We start from the raw sequence: 13,807 nt of genomic DNA, 5'->3' as shown, positions 1-13,807 counted from the left end.
TGGATTCTCTGGAATTCATTTTCTCGGTAGGCTGTGAACAGTACCTACTATAGAAAATTGCTACATTGTTTTGGTACAGTGTCCTGCTATAGTACCGCCACCTGAAACACTCCCGAATCCATGTTTTTATCTAGGTAACATAAACAGGCACACATTTAAGTCGTAGATCGCTTTGCTTCTTCAATAAACGGCCTCATTGGTGAAGATCTTGCTGTCAATGCACAAACTGGGATACTCGAATGTGATTGCCTTTGTGACCCTCCAAATCATTGTGCTAGCTTGAATACAAGGAGGTTGGCATACATTCTCGCATCTTGAACCCGACTTATGTCTTCGCGTTTGATCCTTCTCAAGATTTGCTACAATTAGTGAGTTCACGATCTACATTGGCTTCTTTCTTTAACATTTGGCATTACAACCCTATATGCTTGAAAGTAACACAAATGCACAAGTATTAGTGCTAAAACCTGATAAAAGTAATATTTAACATAAGGAAAGAATACTTCGCATTCTTATCACACAAGCACTTATCAGTAGGACATCATATACTCCTCCCCGAACATCTGGAAACTAATTGTCGCCTTATACCCTATATTGATGATGGTGCAGTCATGCTCAAAAACGTTCATGACCTCTATCACGAGCTTCCAGTACATCAGCTCATCGATGCCGAAGAACTAATCCTAGCCTTGTATTGAAATAATGTCATGTACCTCATCAGTGAGACCTATGCGCTCGAGCATTGGCCAATCTATTTGGCATCCTTCCATGAACCTCTAGTCAACTAGCCTTTTATAGCAGGTATATCACGGCCGTTATATGACTATAATAGTCTCGCAATACCTATTACCAAGCCCATGATGCCACTCTGGATTGCTACAATGGGTTTCCCAATGGCCTATTGTGTGACTCAATAACTTAACTATGTACTGTGCTTGGACCACCACAGGCGCACAATGTTACTGGTACATCTATTGTGTCCTCGAGTAGAGCAATAGCCAGCTGATAATGAACTTCCTCCGGTTACCAAGTGTTGCTGACGTGAGTTAAGAGAGAAAAATCTTATAACGGCCTCACAATAGGTGTATGACACCCATTGTGGCTCATCTTTCCCTAGTTTAGTGTTTGAACACAACCGTTATCACAACGACGGTTGTTCATCGAGGAACGACCATTGTGATGCCCGACCATTATGAAAAATTTCCATATATTGGTCTGTTTGATTGAAATTTACATAAAAACATTCATTAATCATCAATAAACAATTTCATGCCATTTAGACATTATAAAATTATGATTTAAAAGATTTTCAAGGGTTCTTAGGAGATCAGATGAAAAAAGAGGGCTCTTTTGAGCTGAGAATCGAGTAGATGTGGTGCTAAATCTAGCATAAATAAACCCAAGCTCCTCAGAATCACTAAGACAAGATCAGGAAAGGGTCTCCAGTGAAGTGGCAAAGAGGGAACTGAGTTTTGAGTGACAAAGGCCAAGAGTTGGCCATTGGCAGCATTATATCTTCCAATAGCAGGATTAATAATGAACAAACAATGGCCGTTGTTCATGCGTTCAGTCTCTTCAAGGCACCACGACCGTTATAAGCTTGTTATGGGGTTGTTGTCAACTCAGTTGAGGCTTAAAAATTTTAAGTCTTAGCAACGGCCATTCTCGGGCTTATTATGTTCATTACTGCCGTCACAACGGGCATTATCAGTCTGTTGCAAACTTACTCAATTTTCCAGAAAAAAGTCTATCTTTCTACCTGAACATCACAAGGGGTATAACAAGTTTACCACGGCTGTTGTGATGCTCGTAATGAAAACCTAAAGATTTTCCATGTGTAAAACGGCATGAAACAATTCCTACTAATAGTATATTTCCCAATCATGTTTTGCTCATAAAGTTTAGTGGGTTGTGCCAAATTCTCACTTTCATATTGATTACCACTTTCTATATTTTATTAAATAATGACTAATATTGAAAACTAAGAGTAAATGATCTAAAGCCTAGAAATCTACTTGGGTTGCCTCCCAAGAAGCGCTTGTTTTATGTCACAAGCCTGACGTACCTATTCTTACCTCAAGATGGCTCTGATAGGTTACTTGGAGCACGTAGGGGCCTTTCCTTCATTATCTATTTTTAAAGTTTGGAGTTTGTTACCTCAATAGTGTGATTCTCGTTTGGTTGTACCTTCCTTCACACTTTTTTTATTTATGCAACTCTGATAGGTTGTTTTGCTAGTTATTTCTATCCTTCCCTAGGCTACTCTTCCAGATATTCACAAGGAGGGTTCACCATGAATATATCCTGCATAAAATCATATATAAAATGATCAGCCTCATGTGCAACATAACATTCATTATCTTAGTTTATTGAGTGATTCATGGCACTTGGGAGTTGGTATACCACTTCTTCATCTCCCACTTTCAATGTCATCTTTCCATCTCTCTAATTGATGAATGCCCGGATGTATTTAGGAAGGATCATTGATAAGTGCTTGTGCGATATGAATGCGAAGCGTTCATTCCTTATGTTGAGCATTACTTTTCTCAGTTTTTTACAATAATATATGTGTTTTTATGTTACTTTTATGCAGGTAGGGTTGTGAGGCCGAGTATGAAGGAAATGGGACAATGTGGATCATAATGCACCTATTTTGGAGGAGATCTTGCTAAGGTTCAAACGCGAAGACATAGGACAGGTGTGAGATGCTAGAGTGTGTGCCAACCTCCTCGCATTCGAGTGAGTACATCCATTTGGAGGGGCACAAAGACAGGCACACTCGAGCATTCCGTCTTATGCATACAAGAACAAAAACCCCACCAACATATATATCATTGAAGAAGAAAGTGATTCACGACGTGAACGTAGCCCGCTTATGCGTTACATCGATGAAAGTATGGAATTGGGAAGTTATTCGGGTCGAAGAATGTAGCGAGCATTGTAGCAAGACCTGTTCACGTACCGGCGAGAAATCGAGAAGCAGAGAATCCACACGGGCGTGTGGGAAATTATCCACGCCGTGCGGAAATTCCGCACGGGCGCGTACCGCCCACGCCCGTGGAGTTACCCGATTCCAGCCCTATTTAAAGCCAATTCAGCCCCGATTTTGGTATTTTTTTCTCCATCTTTTCCACAACTTGCGAGAGCGCTTCGGCTAGGGTTTCGAGGGGTATTGGCCAAGGTTTTGGAGAGGTTCTACTGCTCCGACATCGTGATTCAATTAGGAAGAAGGTTGGTAGGGGACCTTCGATCGAGGCGTATCCTATACCGGACGAAGGAATCCTTGGACGACGAGTAGAGGACTTTCCACAAGACCATCGACACCCGACCATGGAGGGGGTTTCTTTATGGATTCATTGCTTTTACATTCAATTTCTTTGATTGTACTTAGCTCCATGGAGAGCTAAACCCCTAGTGGGTACTTGGGTGATTGTGAACCCTAGGATGTATTCGTTTCATTGAACTTCTTTATTATGCTTTCAATAAATTGATGCTTATTGTGAGTTCCAACCTTGAATGCTTGATTGTATGAACATTTCCCCTAGAGGGACACTAGGGTTGAGAGTTCTTGTTGGCAACCTTGTGAGTGAGTGACACACCACGAGCGTTAGACAAAGCTAGGTTGGAGAGGGTTTAGAGGGTGAGTCGAGAGTGCGAGGGGCGTCCCCTTCCCCTCCGAGCGTGATAGATTCTACCTCCGTTTCTCGAGTTATTTGCGGCCATAATAGAGTGAATGGTCTAAGGGATGAACCTCCACTGGGGGCCTAGTTGCGCGTGCAGATGGAGTGAAGCGTTGAGGTGATCTTAGTATCTAGGGCTTAATTGTGGCTAGGGACCTTCCACTCGACCAAAGGGTTAGGGTCTAAATCTAGGAAGAGATTTATCACTTGGAATCCCTAGAGCTCATTGCAACTCTATGCGAAAAGTCGAGGTGTTGAGATTATTCGATTTCTCCTCCGGGACTTGTATAGAGTTAGGCATAGTTTACCTTAGATTTGGGACTATGTATGTAAGGATTTCCACGACACACCATTGCATTGATTAGGAAGCATAATAAAGAGTTCTTGCACTTGAAGTGATTATCCTAGGTGAAGCATCATCCGAGTACCCCATCTTTATCGATTGCCTTGCCTCCTCCTTACTTTTGCTCTCTTACTTGTTGCTTTTAATTTCTGAGAATTGAATCATTAGCACACTTATCATTGTTGATACTTCACATAGTTAAGAATCGAATTAAGTGTCTTTACTCCCTACTCCCTGTGGATTTGAACCCGCTCACCCGGGATTATTACTTCGACAAACCCGTGCACTTGCGGGATATAAGCAAGGGGATCTTGTCAAGTTTTTGGCGCCGTTGCCGGGGAACTAGGCGTTTAGAGATACTTTGCACTTTGTTTTCTTAGCTATTTCACTACACATACTATTTCATATCTTCTTATTCTATCATCGTTCTGATTTTCTTTTTCTTTACTTTTGGTGCTGCTCCAGGTTATGACCCGAGGGAATCCATCAATATTGATTGAAGGAGACCCTGAGCTTGAACGTACACTTCGAAGGAAAGGGAAAGAACCTGTACAAGAACAGCCTAATCCATCTGATTTAGAAGTAGAAGGATCTGACAACATGGCAGAACAAAATGAGCAACAACGAACACTATCCGATTATGCCAGACCTTCAGTGTTGGGGACACAATCGAGTATTTTGCGTCCCCTAATTACAGCTCAGAATTTCGAGCTATAGCTGGCATTCATCCATATGCTGCAGCAGTCCGCACAATTCAACAGTTTGGCCGATGAGGATCCAAACAGTCACATAGAGAGCTTCCCCGAGGTGTGTGACATGCTGAAGATAAATGGTGTGATGGATGATGCCATCAAGTTGAGAGCCTTCCCATTTTCCTCAAAAGCAAAAGCAAAGCAGTGGCTACACTCATTACCTAGAGCATCAATCACTACATGGGAGGAGATGGTAAAAGCTTTTCTAGCCCGTTATTTCCCTCCCGGAAAATCAGCAAAGCTTAGGAATGAGATCTCATCCTTTATGCAGTTGGAATTGGAGTCTCTATTTGAGACATGGGAAAGGTTCAAGGAACTCCTGCGCAAGTGTCCGCAACACGGATTCCCGGAGTGGATGATTGTTCAAACCTTCTACAATGGTTTGAACCCGAGTACAAGGCAACTCTTGGATGCGGCGGCAGGAGGTACCTTAGGTAGCAAAACCCCCGACGAGGCTCGTCAATTGATTGAGGAAATGGGGTTAAATAGCTACCAGTGGAATGCTAGGGAAAAGAAAAACATGGCCGGTCTCCATGAAATTGATGCGGTAACTTCATTGGCGGCCCAAGTGCAGAGTTTGAGTAAGAAGCTAGATCTTATAGCTTCGAATAAAGTTGCGGTCGTGACCAATTGCACCGGTTGTGGTGGAGGACAAGCACCCTCTGATTGCCCAATCGTCATTGGTGATGTTTCTTCAGTTGAGAATGTTGACTTTGTAGGTAATGGAATGAGACCTCAAGGGAATCCATACAGCAACACCTACAATTCAGGTTGGAAGAATCATCCCAACTTTTCATGGAGTAATCAAGGACCACAGAAGACCATGGGGCCATCGGGGTTCCAACAACAACAACAAGCCCCTCAAGTGGAAAACAGAATTTCAGGTTTGGAAACCCGAATGACGGATTTGGAGAAGCACTTGGCTAGATTTGTTCAATCGGCAAATACAAGGTTTGAATCAGTCGAGGCTACACTTCGTAATCACACCGCCTCCTTGTACAATCTTGAAAATCAAGTGGGGAAAATTGCGAAGTCTCTCTCCGAAAGGCCACATGGGAGTTTACCAAGTAACACGGAAACCAACCCGAGAGAACATGTGAAGGCGATCGCTTTGAGAAGCGGTCGTGAGGTTGAAGGGAGGCTTCCGAGTGAGAAGCCGAAAGAACATGCACCCGAGGTTGTAGAGGTTGAGAAGGGAGCAAACAAAGAGAAATAGGTGGCACACCCACCTTTCAAGCCAAGAATCCCTTATCCCTCTAGATTGAAGAATGACCAAGGGGATGAGCAGTATAAGAAGTTCCTGAGTTTATTCAAGCAACTCCACATCAACATTCCTTTTGTTTAGGCTTTGGCTCAAATACCTAAGTATGCGAAGTTCCTAAAAGACCTATTGACCAACAAGAGGAAATTGGAGGAGAGTGCTTCAGTGGTGCTTGATGCTTCATGCTCGGCGGTGTTGCAAAAGAACATGCCGAACAAGAAGAAAGACCCGGGAAGCTTCATTATTCCGTGTAACATCGGCAACTTAGGTGAGGAAATGGCATTGGCGGATTCAGGGGCAAGTATCAACGTCATGCCATATACTTTCTTCCAAAAGCTAGGCTTGGGTGAGCTTAGGCCTACTCGGATGACTTTACAATTGGTGGACCGAACGGTACGACATCCGAGAGGCATCATTGAAGACGTGCTTGTCAAGGTGGACAAGTACATTTTTCCGGTTGACTTTGTAGTGCTAGATGTTGATGAGGATGCGGATGTACCCTTGATACTTGGGAGACCGTTCTTGCGGACTTCCAAAGCATTGATTGACATGGACGGCGGAGAGCTTACATTGAGAGTCGGAGATGATAAGCTCACTTACCGCCTTGCTGAAGCCATGCGGCATTCTCTCGATTTTGATGACACTTTATATTTTCTAGACACTACTGATGAGATTGTTGATGAATATATACAGGAAATGTTCAACCCGGATCCATATGAAGGTTTGTTCGACCAAGAGGAGAGCAATGAAGAAGTAATGATGCTTGGTTCGAATGAAAAGGAAACATCTACCCCGGGGATCTTGAAGAATGTGCTCCGGAAAATGAAGAGGGCTAGGAGACGCCACCGAAAATACCCCAAGACTATTGGAGACGTACATGAGCCAAGGAAGTTGGACGAACGATTGCTAGGTGGTCCGAAGCCCGATAGTACACCCTCTACCCTCAAGAGACTTTGCTCATCATGCTTTCAAGTTATGGGTAAGAGGGCAACCTTCATTCATGAACCCCCGTGAGGTAAGAAAGATACGTCAAGCTTAGTGACGTTAAACAAGCGCTTCTTGGGAGGCAACCCAAGTGTTTACTGTTTTCGTACCTTTTAGTTTAGTTTGTTTGCATGAATAAATTGTTAAGTGTTGGTGTTGAAATTTTTGAGTGCTTGTGCTGCGATTTTATGTTGGGTTTTTTAAAAAAAAAAGTATTCATTGTGTGTTTTGTTGCGAATTGGCAAAGTTTGGTCGTTTGAGTTCTATTTTGTGTTTTTATCTGGTAAATTTTGCATAATAGGGCAGGCTCTGAGTGTGTAGACATGTTCAGACTAGTTTCTGCAGAGCCTGCAGGTTTTTCTAAGTCATCTAGAGAAAACACACGGGCGTGGGGAATTTCCGCACGCCCGTGGATGTGTACTGTGAGCTCATCCAGAGAGGGCACAGGGGCGTGCGGCTGCCCTTGTGGACGACCATGTGACTGGCGCACGCCCGTGGGTAATTTCCGCACACCCGTGTGGATGCACAGAACGCCAAAAGTCACGAGTTCTGTTTAAAAAGGGGATGATTTCTCTCCTTCACGACTCCTTTTCACTTGAAAACACTCTCACAACATTCTCCGAGTCTATTTCACCAGTTTGGTGGGATTTTAGCAAGTTTTCTGGCCGGCTCTTTATTTTCTCACTTCTCCTCGTCGGTAAATTCATTTTCTTCATCTTCTTCGTCAATTCATGATCTCTTTTGATTAATCTGGTTAATAATGCTTCGTTTCTTCAATTGGAACAATGATTTACGTTTAGAACGAAGTTAGAGATATTATTGAGTTGTATTTTTGGATTGTTGATGCCTGGCAGAGCGGTTCTCACGCCCTGTGAATCCACACGGGCGTGCGGAAATTCCACACGACCGTGCGGATTTCTGCAGTATTGTTTTATTAACATTGTTTGACTAATTTTGTTTAAATTTGGCAGATCATGGCACCTAGGACAAAGAAGCAAGCTGATAAGAGGCCACGTGAGTCATCCTCTGAGCCCGAGGGCATGCGATTTGCGATTCCTGAACATCAGGCCCGTTATGAGCGCTTATCGAGACTCCACTTTGGACAGACTCAATTCCTGGACACGACTATATTACGAGATCTTCTGGAGGGAGATAAGTTCGTTGATGAGGTGGAGGACCTTGTTTCAGATGGTGGTTGGCGGCAGTTGTTGACGATTAGAGAGCCAGTTATCCGAGAGTTTGCATTGGAGGTGCTCTCTTCGTTTGAGTTTGATAGAGCGTATGCGAGCTTCACGATTTGGGCACCATTCGAGTCAGAGTGTTTGGGACGCCACCATAGTTTGAGCATTACGCAGTTTTCCATACTACTTGGCTTATACGAGGAGGCATTCACAGATTCAGAGGAGTATGTACAGTTGCCTACTGATTATCCTGGAACCTTGACCCCGCAGAGAGCTTACAGAATGCTATGTGGTCAGGGTCAGTACGAGCCCGGGGTCTCCAAGGCCACGTGCCTTTCCCGACCTGCCTATAGATATTTGCACGCCATCATGAGTAGGTCGGTGAATGGCCGTGGCGATAGTACTGGTGTCTTGAGCCGCCAGGAGTTGCTGTACTTGTACTCGATGGTAGAGCGCGTACCGATCCACTTAGGGCACATCTTGGCTGATTACATCAGACACCAGGGACAGTACACTAGATTGGGAGCGATATTCTCGTGCCCTTATATTACGAGATTAGTGCTGGGCATATGTCTCTTGGATTCGATTCGCGGGGCCGAGAAGACGAGTGTACCCGCTCCCCTGGGTCTAGAGACGATGCGGTTAATGGGCATGGTCCGCAGGGTTCGGACAGGGGTTTTTGTGTTAGTTCTACCAGCCCAGAGAAAGCTGAGGATGAGGGTGATGACGCCGGAGCATCTCAGCCCCCGAGCCTCAGCCCGTGATCGATGGAGACCGAGGCACCTCCGAAATGCCGAGGAACCACCCCCAGTGCGTATGTTTTTACTTTCTCGAGCCAATGATCACTTTGAGAGACTCGAGAATGCTATAGGAGTGGTCCGAGCCGAGGTTGCCGAGATTAGGGCTACGCAGGCCACTCAATACACAGAGTTCATGGCGCGTTTTGACATATTACAGCAGATCCTAGAGCGAGATGTTGCCTCATCATTCGTCCTGCAGCCGAGGACTCTTCAGGCACCGCCAATACCTCCAACGCCTCCATCCTCGACCCCAGCACCAGAGGACCCACTATATGCTTCCACTTCAGCAGCAACAGCAGCGGAGGCCGAGAACGACTCTGACACTTGACCTTTCTTTTACTTTCATACATTTTACTTTATCTTATTTTCTTGTTTTTAGACTCGTTCACTCGTAGGATTTTTCCTTCCGAGTTTATGTTATTTTGCATTATCGAGTTGTATTCATTGCTTCATCTTTTTATACACTCGAGTTATTTTTTTGTTTTTTTCTTGAGCTTCACTGAACCCCCTCGTGTATGCGCGCAGATGGTCTTGTCTTCTTGGAAATTGAGACTTAGTCATGGACACGGTCAAGATGCTTCGGCACTTGGCCATGTGAGCTTCACAACCCGTTGGAACACTACTCCCAATGAATTAGCTTTATCAAACGCAACACTAGGAGTCAGGGGAGTATTGTTTTGATTTCTTCTCCCACATCTATTTTTGAATGATATATTTTGAGTGAGCCTGCATGTGTACATTGAGGACAATGTACAACTTAAGTGTGGTGGGGAGTTTCATAATGCGCACATCTTTTCTATTGTTCTTGATTGATATATGCTCACATAGCCAATGGCGGTTCACCTTAGTTGCAATGTTTGTATTCTTAAATCTAGGAGAATTGTTAACATTGAATGTTTTCATGCTCTAGTTCTTGCTTGAATTTTTAGGAATTTTTGCCCGATTTACACTTAGTGCACTACTCACTCTTTGAACTCTATTGGAAACTCATGTTTGATGTTAAAGGGACTAGTTAGGTTTACTTCTTTTGCTAAATTGAAAAAAAAAATGGAAAAATGAAAAGAAGGAACAAAATAGTTTTATTGTTTATTTGTATTTTTTGGGTGGAAAGAGCTACCACCTATGAAGTATGAAGCTACTCTCACAAGTCAGATACTAATTATGCCCTAATGAGAGAAAGAGCTATCTCGTAGGATGAGTGAAAGCTACCACCCGGGTAGAAAGAGCTACCACCTCGAAAGTGTGAAAGCCACCTTAGCGGCCGCTTTGGAAAGGGCTACCTTAGAGGATGTGTGAAGCTACTACCATCTTTGAAATTGTTGTCACTTTTGTAGATAAATAAGTCCCTTGCACTTAGAACTTTGAGGAGTATAACTTGGGGTGTTTTGAGTGAGTTCACACACTTACACGAAATTCGGATTTGTTATCCTTTTTGATTCAAGTTTTTGGCTAGAGCATTGATTTTTCATATTTAGTGTTGAAATTTTCCTTACTTGTAGAATGCTATCTTTGTATACTTTGGTGAACCTAAGGCCAAGCACTTTCAATATTTTTTTCATTGATGCACAGAATGTTTTAATGTTTGCTTAAGGACAAGCAAAAGCTTAAGTGTGGGGGAGTTTGATAAGTTCTTGTGTGATATGAATGCGAAGCGTTCATTCCTTATGTTGAGCATTACTTTTCTCAGTTTTTTACATTAATATGTGTGTTTTTATGTTACTTTTATACAGGTAGGGTTGTGAGGCCGAGTATGAAGGAAATGGGCCAATGTGGATCATAATGCACCTATTTTGGGGGAGATCTTGCTAAAGTTCAAACGCGAAGACATAGGACAGGTGTGAGATGCTAGAGTGTGTGCCAACCTCCTCGCATTCGAGTGAGTACATCTATTTGAGGGCACAAAGGCGTGCACACTCGAGCATTCCGTCTTATGCATACAAGAACAAGAACCCCACCAACATATATATCATTGAAGAAGCAAGTGATTCACGACGTGAACGTGTGCCCGCTTATGCTACTCCCCGATGAAAGTATGGAATTGGGAAGTTATTCAGGTCAAAGAATGTAGTAGAGCACTGTAGCAACACTGTAGCAATTGTTGTAGCAGTACTGTTCACAGCCGGCAGAGAAATCAGAGAAACAGAGAATCACACGGGCATGTGGAAATTATCCACGCCCGTGTGGAAATTCCGCACGGGCGCGTGTACCGTCCACGCCCGTGGAGTTGCCCGATTCCAGACCCTATTTAAAAAGCCGATTCAAACTCTCGATTTTTGGTATTCTTTTCTCCATCTTTTTCCCCAACTTGCGAGAGGGCTTCGCTAGGGGTTTCGAGGGGTATTGGCCAAGGTTTTGGAGAGGTTCTATGGCTCCGACATCGTGATTCAATTAGGAAAGAAAGGTTGGTAGGGGAGCTCGATCGAGGTGTATCCTATACCGGACGAAGGAATCCTTGGACGACGAGTAGAGGACTTTCCACAAGACCATCGACACGACCATGGAGGTGGTTTCTTTATGGATTCATTGCTTTTACATTAGATTTCTTTGATTGTACTTAGCTCCATGGAGAGCTAAACCCCTAGCGGGTACTTGGGTGATTGTGAACCCTAGGATGTATTCGTTTCATTGAACTTCTTTATTATGATTTCAATAAATTGATGTTTATTGTGAGTTCCAACCTTGAATGCTTTCAAGACACCTAGAGTGACACTAGGGTTGAGAGTTCTTGTTGGTAACCTTGTGAGTGAGTGACACACCACGAGCGTTAGACAAAGCTAGGTTGGAGAGGGTTGAGAGGGTGAGTCAAGAGGTACAGGAGCATCCCCTTCCCCCTCCGACGTGATAGATTCTACCTCCGTTTCTCGAGTTCTTTGCGGCCATAATAGAGTGAATGGTCTAAGGGATGAACCTCCACTGGGGCCTAGTTGCGCGTGCAATGGAGTGAAGCGTTGAGGTGATCTTAGTATCTAGGGCTTAATTGTGGCTAGGGACCTTCCGCCTGGACCAAAGGGTTAGGTCTAAATCTAGGAAGAGATTTATCACTTGGAATCCCTAGAGCTCATTGCAACTCTATGCGAGTGCGAGGTGTTGAGATTGTTCGATTTCTCCTCCGGGACATGTATAGAGTTAGGCATAGTTGACCTTAGATTTGGGACTATGTATGTAAGGATTTCCACGACTCACCATTGCATTGATTAGGAAGCATAATAAAGAGTTCTTGCACTTGAAGCGATTATCCTAGGTGAAACATCATCCGAGTACCCCATCTTTATCGATTGTCTTGCCTCCTCCTTACTTTTGCTCTCTTACTTGTTGCTTTTAATTTCTGAGAATTGAATCATTACCACACTTATCATTGTTGATACTTCACATAGTTAAGAATCGAATTAAGTGTCTTTACTCCCTACTCCCTGTGGATTCGACCCCGCTCACCCGGGATTATTACTTCGACAAACCCATGCACTTGCGGGATATAAGCAAGGGGATCTTGTCAGTCATCCAAGAAAGAGTGGGGTCTCTACATCCTCATCTAAGTCAACAAATACAAAGTCTACGGGAAAGACAAGTTTTTTCACAGTTACAAGAACATCTTCCACAATTCCCCACGGTCTCTTTACCCACCTATTGGTCAGCTGCAAGGTTATTCTTATCGATCTCAACACTACCAATATGAGCTTCATGTATATGGTGTATGGAATAATGTTTATGCCAACTCTAGAATCGGCGAGTGCATTTTCTTCCACGCCATCACCCAACAAACATGGGTTCATAAAGCTTCCAGGATCTCTCAACTTAATCGATATCTTTTTATCCACAGTGGTGGAATAATTCCCATTGAGAGCCACTATGTCGACCTTTTCCAACTTCCTATTATTGGTAAGCAAGTCATTAAAAAATTTGGCATACTTTGGCATTTGGGATAATGCTTCCACTATGGGATGTTTATATGGAGTTGCTTGAAGAGAGTCAAGATTTTCTTAAATTGCACATCCTTTTTATCGTCTTTCAGTCTACAAGGTTAAGGAACTTGGGTTCTTTATTCTTGAGCTGTGGGTCGAGCTAGTGATGACTCTTTTGGTTCTTCCTCAACTACTTCCTCTTCCTCCTTGATGGATTCTTGTGAAGTACTAGGGCCCTCCTATATGGTTTCCCTCTCTATCCCGAGACTGGGACCCTAAGAGATCCTTGCCTTGATGATCTTACTACTATAGAGTAAGATAGCCTTAAGTTGCTCCCTGGGTTTACTTCAATGTTGCTTGGGAGGCTTCTTTAAGGTCTTTCGATACTAGCTCTTTCCAACTGTGCAACTCCCCAACTTGATTTTCCAAGGTTTGATTGATGCTTGAATGTTTTGTAATGTCATAACAATGTCATCCATTCACACATCGTTACTAGTCATATCCTTGGCCAAAACATCATCTTTGGAGATCTTACTTTCAGGCCGTAGCTGTTGGGACTGGTATTGGTAGTTCTATTTTGTGTGAGGCCTTTGTTTCTAACCTTGACTCCAGGAGATGTTAGGATGGTTTCTGCACCCCTCATTATAGGTGCTACTATATGGGTTATTTTGACTCCTCTTACCTCATCCGTTATAGTCAACCTATTCCATAGGACCTATTGCTGAACTTATAATCGAGTACTGAGATGCTCCATGCCCTCCTCCACTAGTTTTATAAAATAGATCAAGATTTCTTGTGAGCTCATCTACTTTCGCCACCAAAGTGGTATCTTCATCTATCTCATGCAAGTTGGCCACATTTGGCTGTCTCCCTCTTGAACTCCAGTGTGATTCATTGTTTGCCATAT

General features: G+C 43.4%; 1 non-coding gene across 1 annotated transcript; it reads right to left on the bottom strand.

Annotated features, from left to right (window-relative positions):
- Positions 1-5,013: 5,013 nt before the first annotated feature.
- On the bottom strand, positions 5,014-5,120 carry LOC120253768. The gene has a single exon (XR_005534409.1). It is a non-coding gene; the product is annotated as a small nucleolar RNA R71 (small nucleolar RNA).
- Between the last annotated feature and the right edge of the window lie 8,687 nt (positions 5,121-13,807).

This window comes from Dioscorea cayenensis, unplaced genomic scaffold (assembly GCF_009730915.1).
Source record: "Dioscorea cayenensis subsp. rotundata cultivar TDr96_F1 unplaced genomic scaffold, TDr96_F1_v2_PseudoChromosome.rev07_lg8_w22 25.fasta BLBR01000203.1, whole genome shotgun sequence".
NCBI lineage: Eukaryota > Viridiplantae > Streptophyta > Magnoliopsida > Dioscoreales > Dioscoreaceae > Dioscorea > Dioscorea cayenensis.
This window is presented reverse-complemented; position numbering and strand designations above follow the sequence as displayed.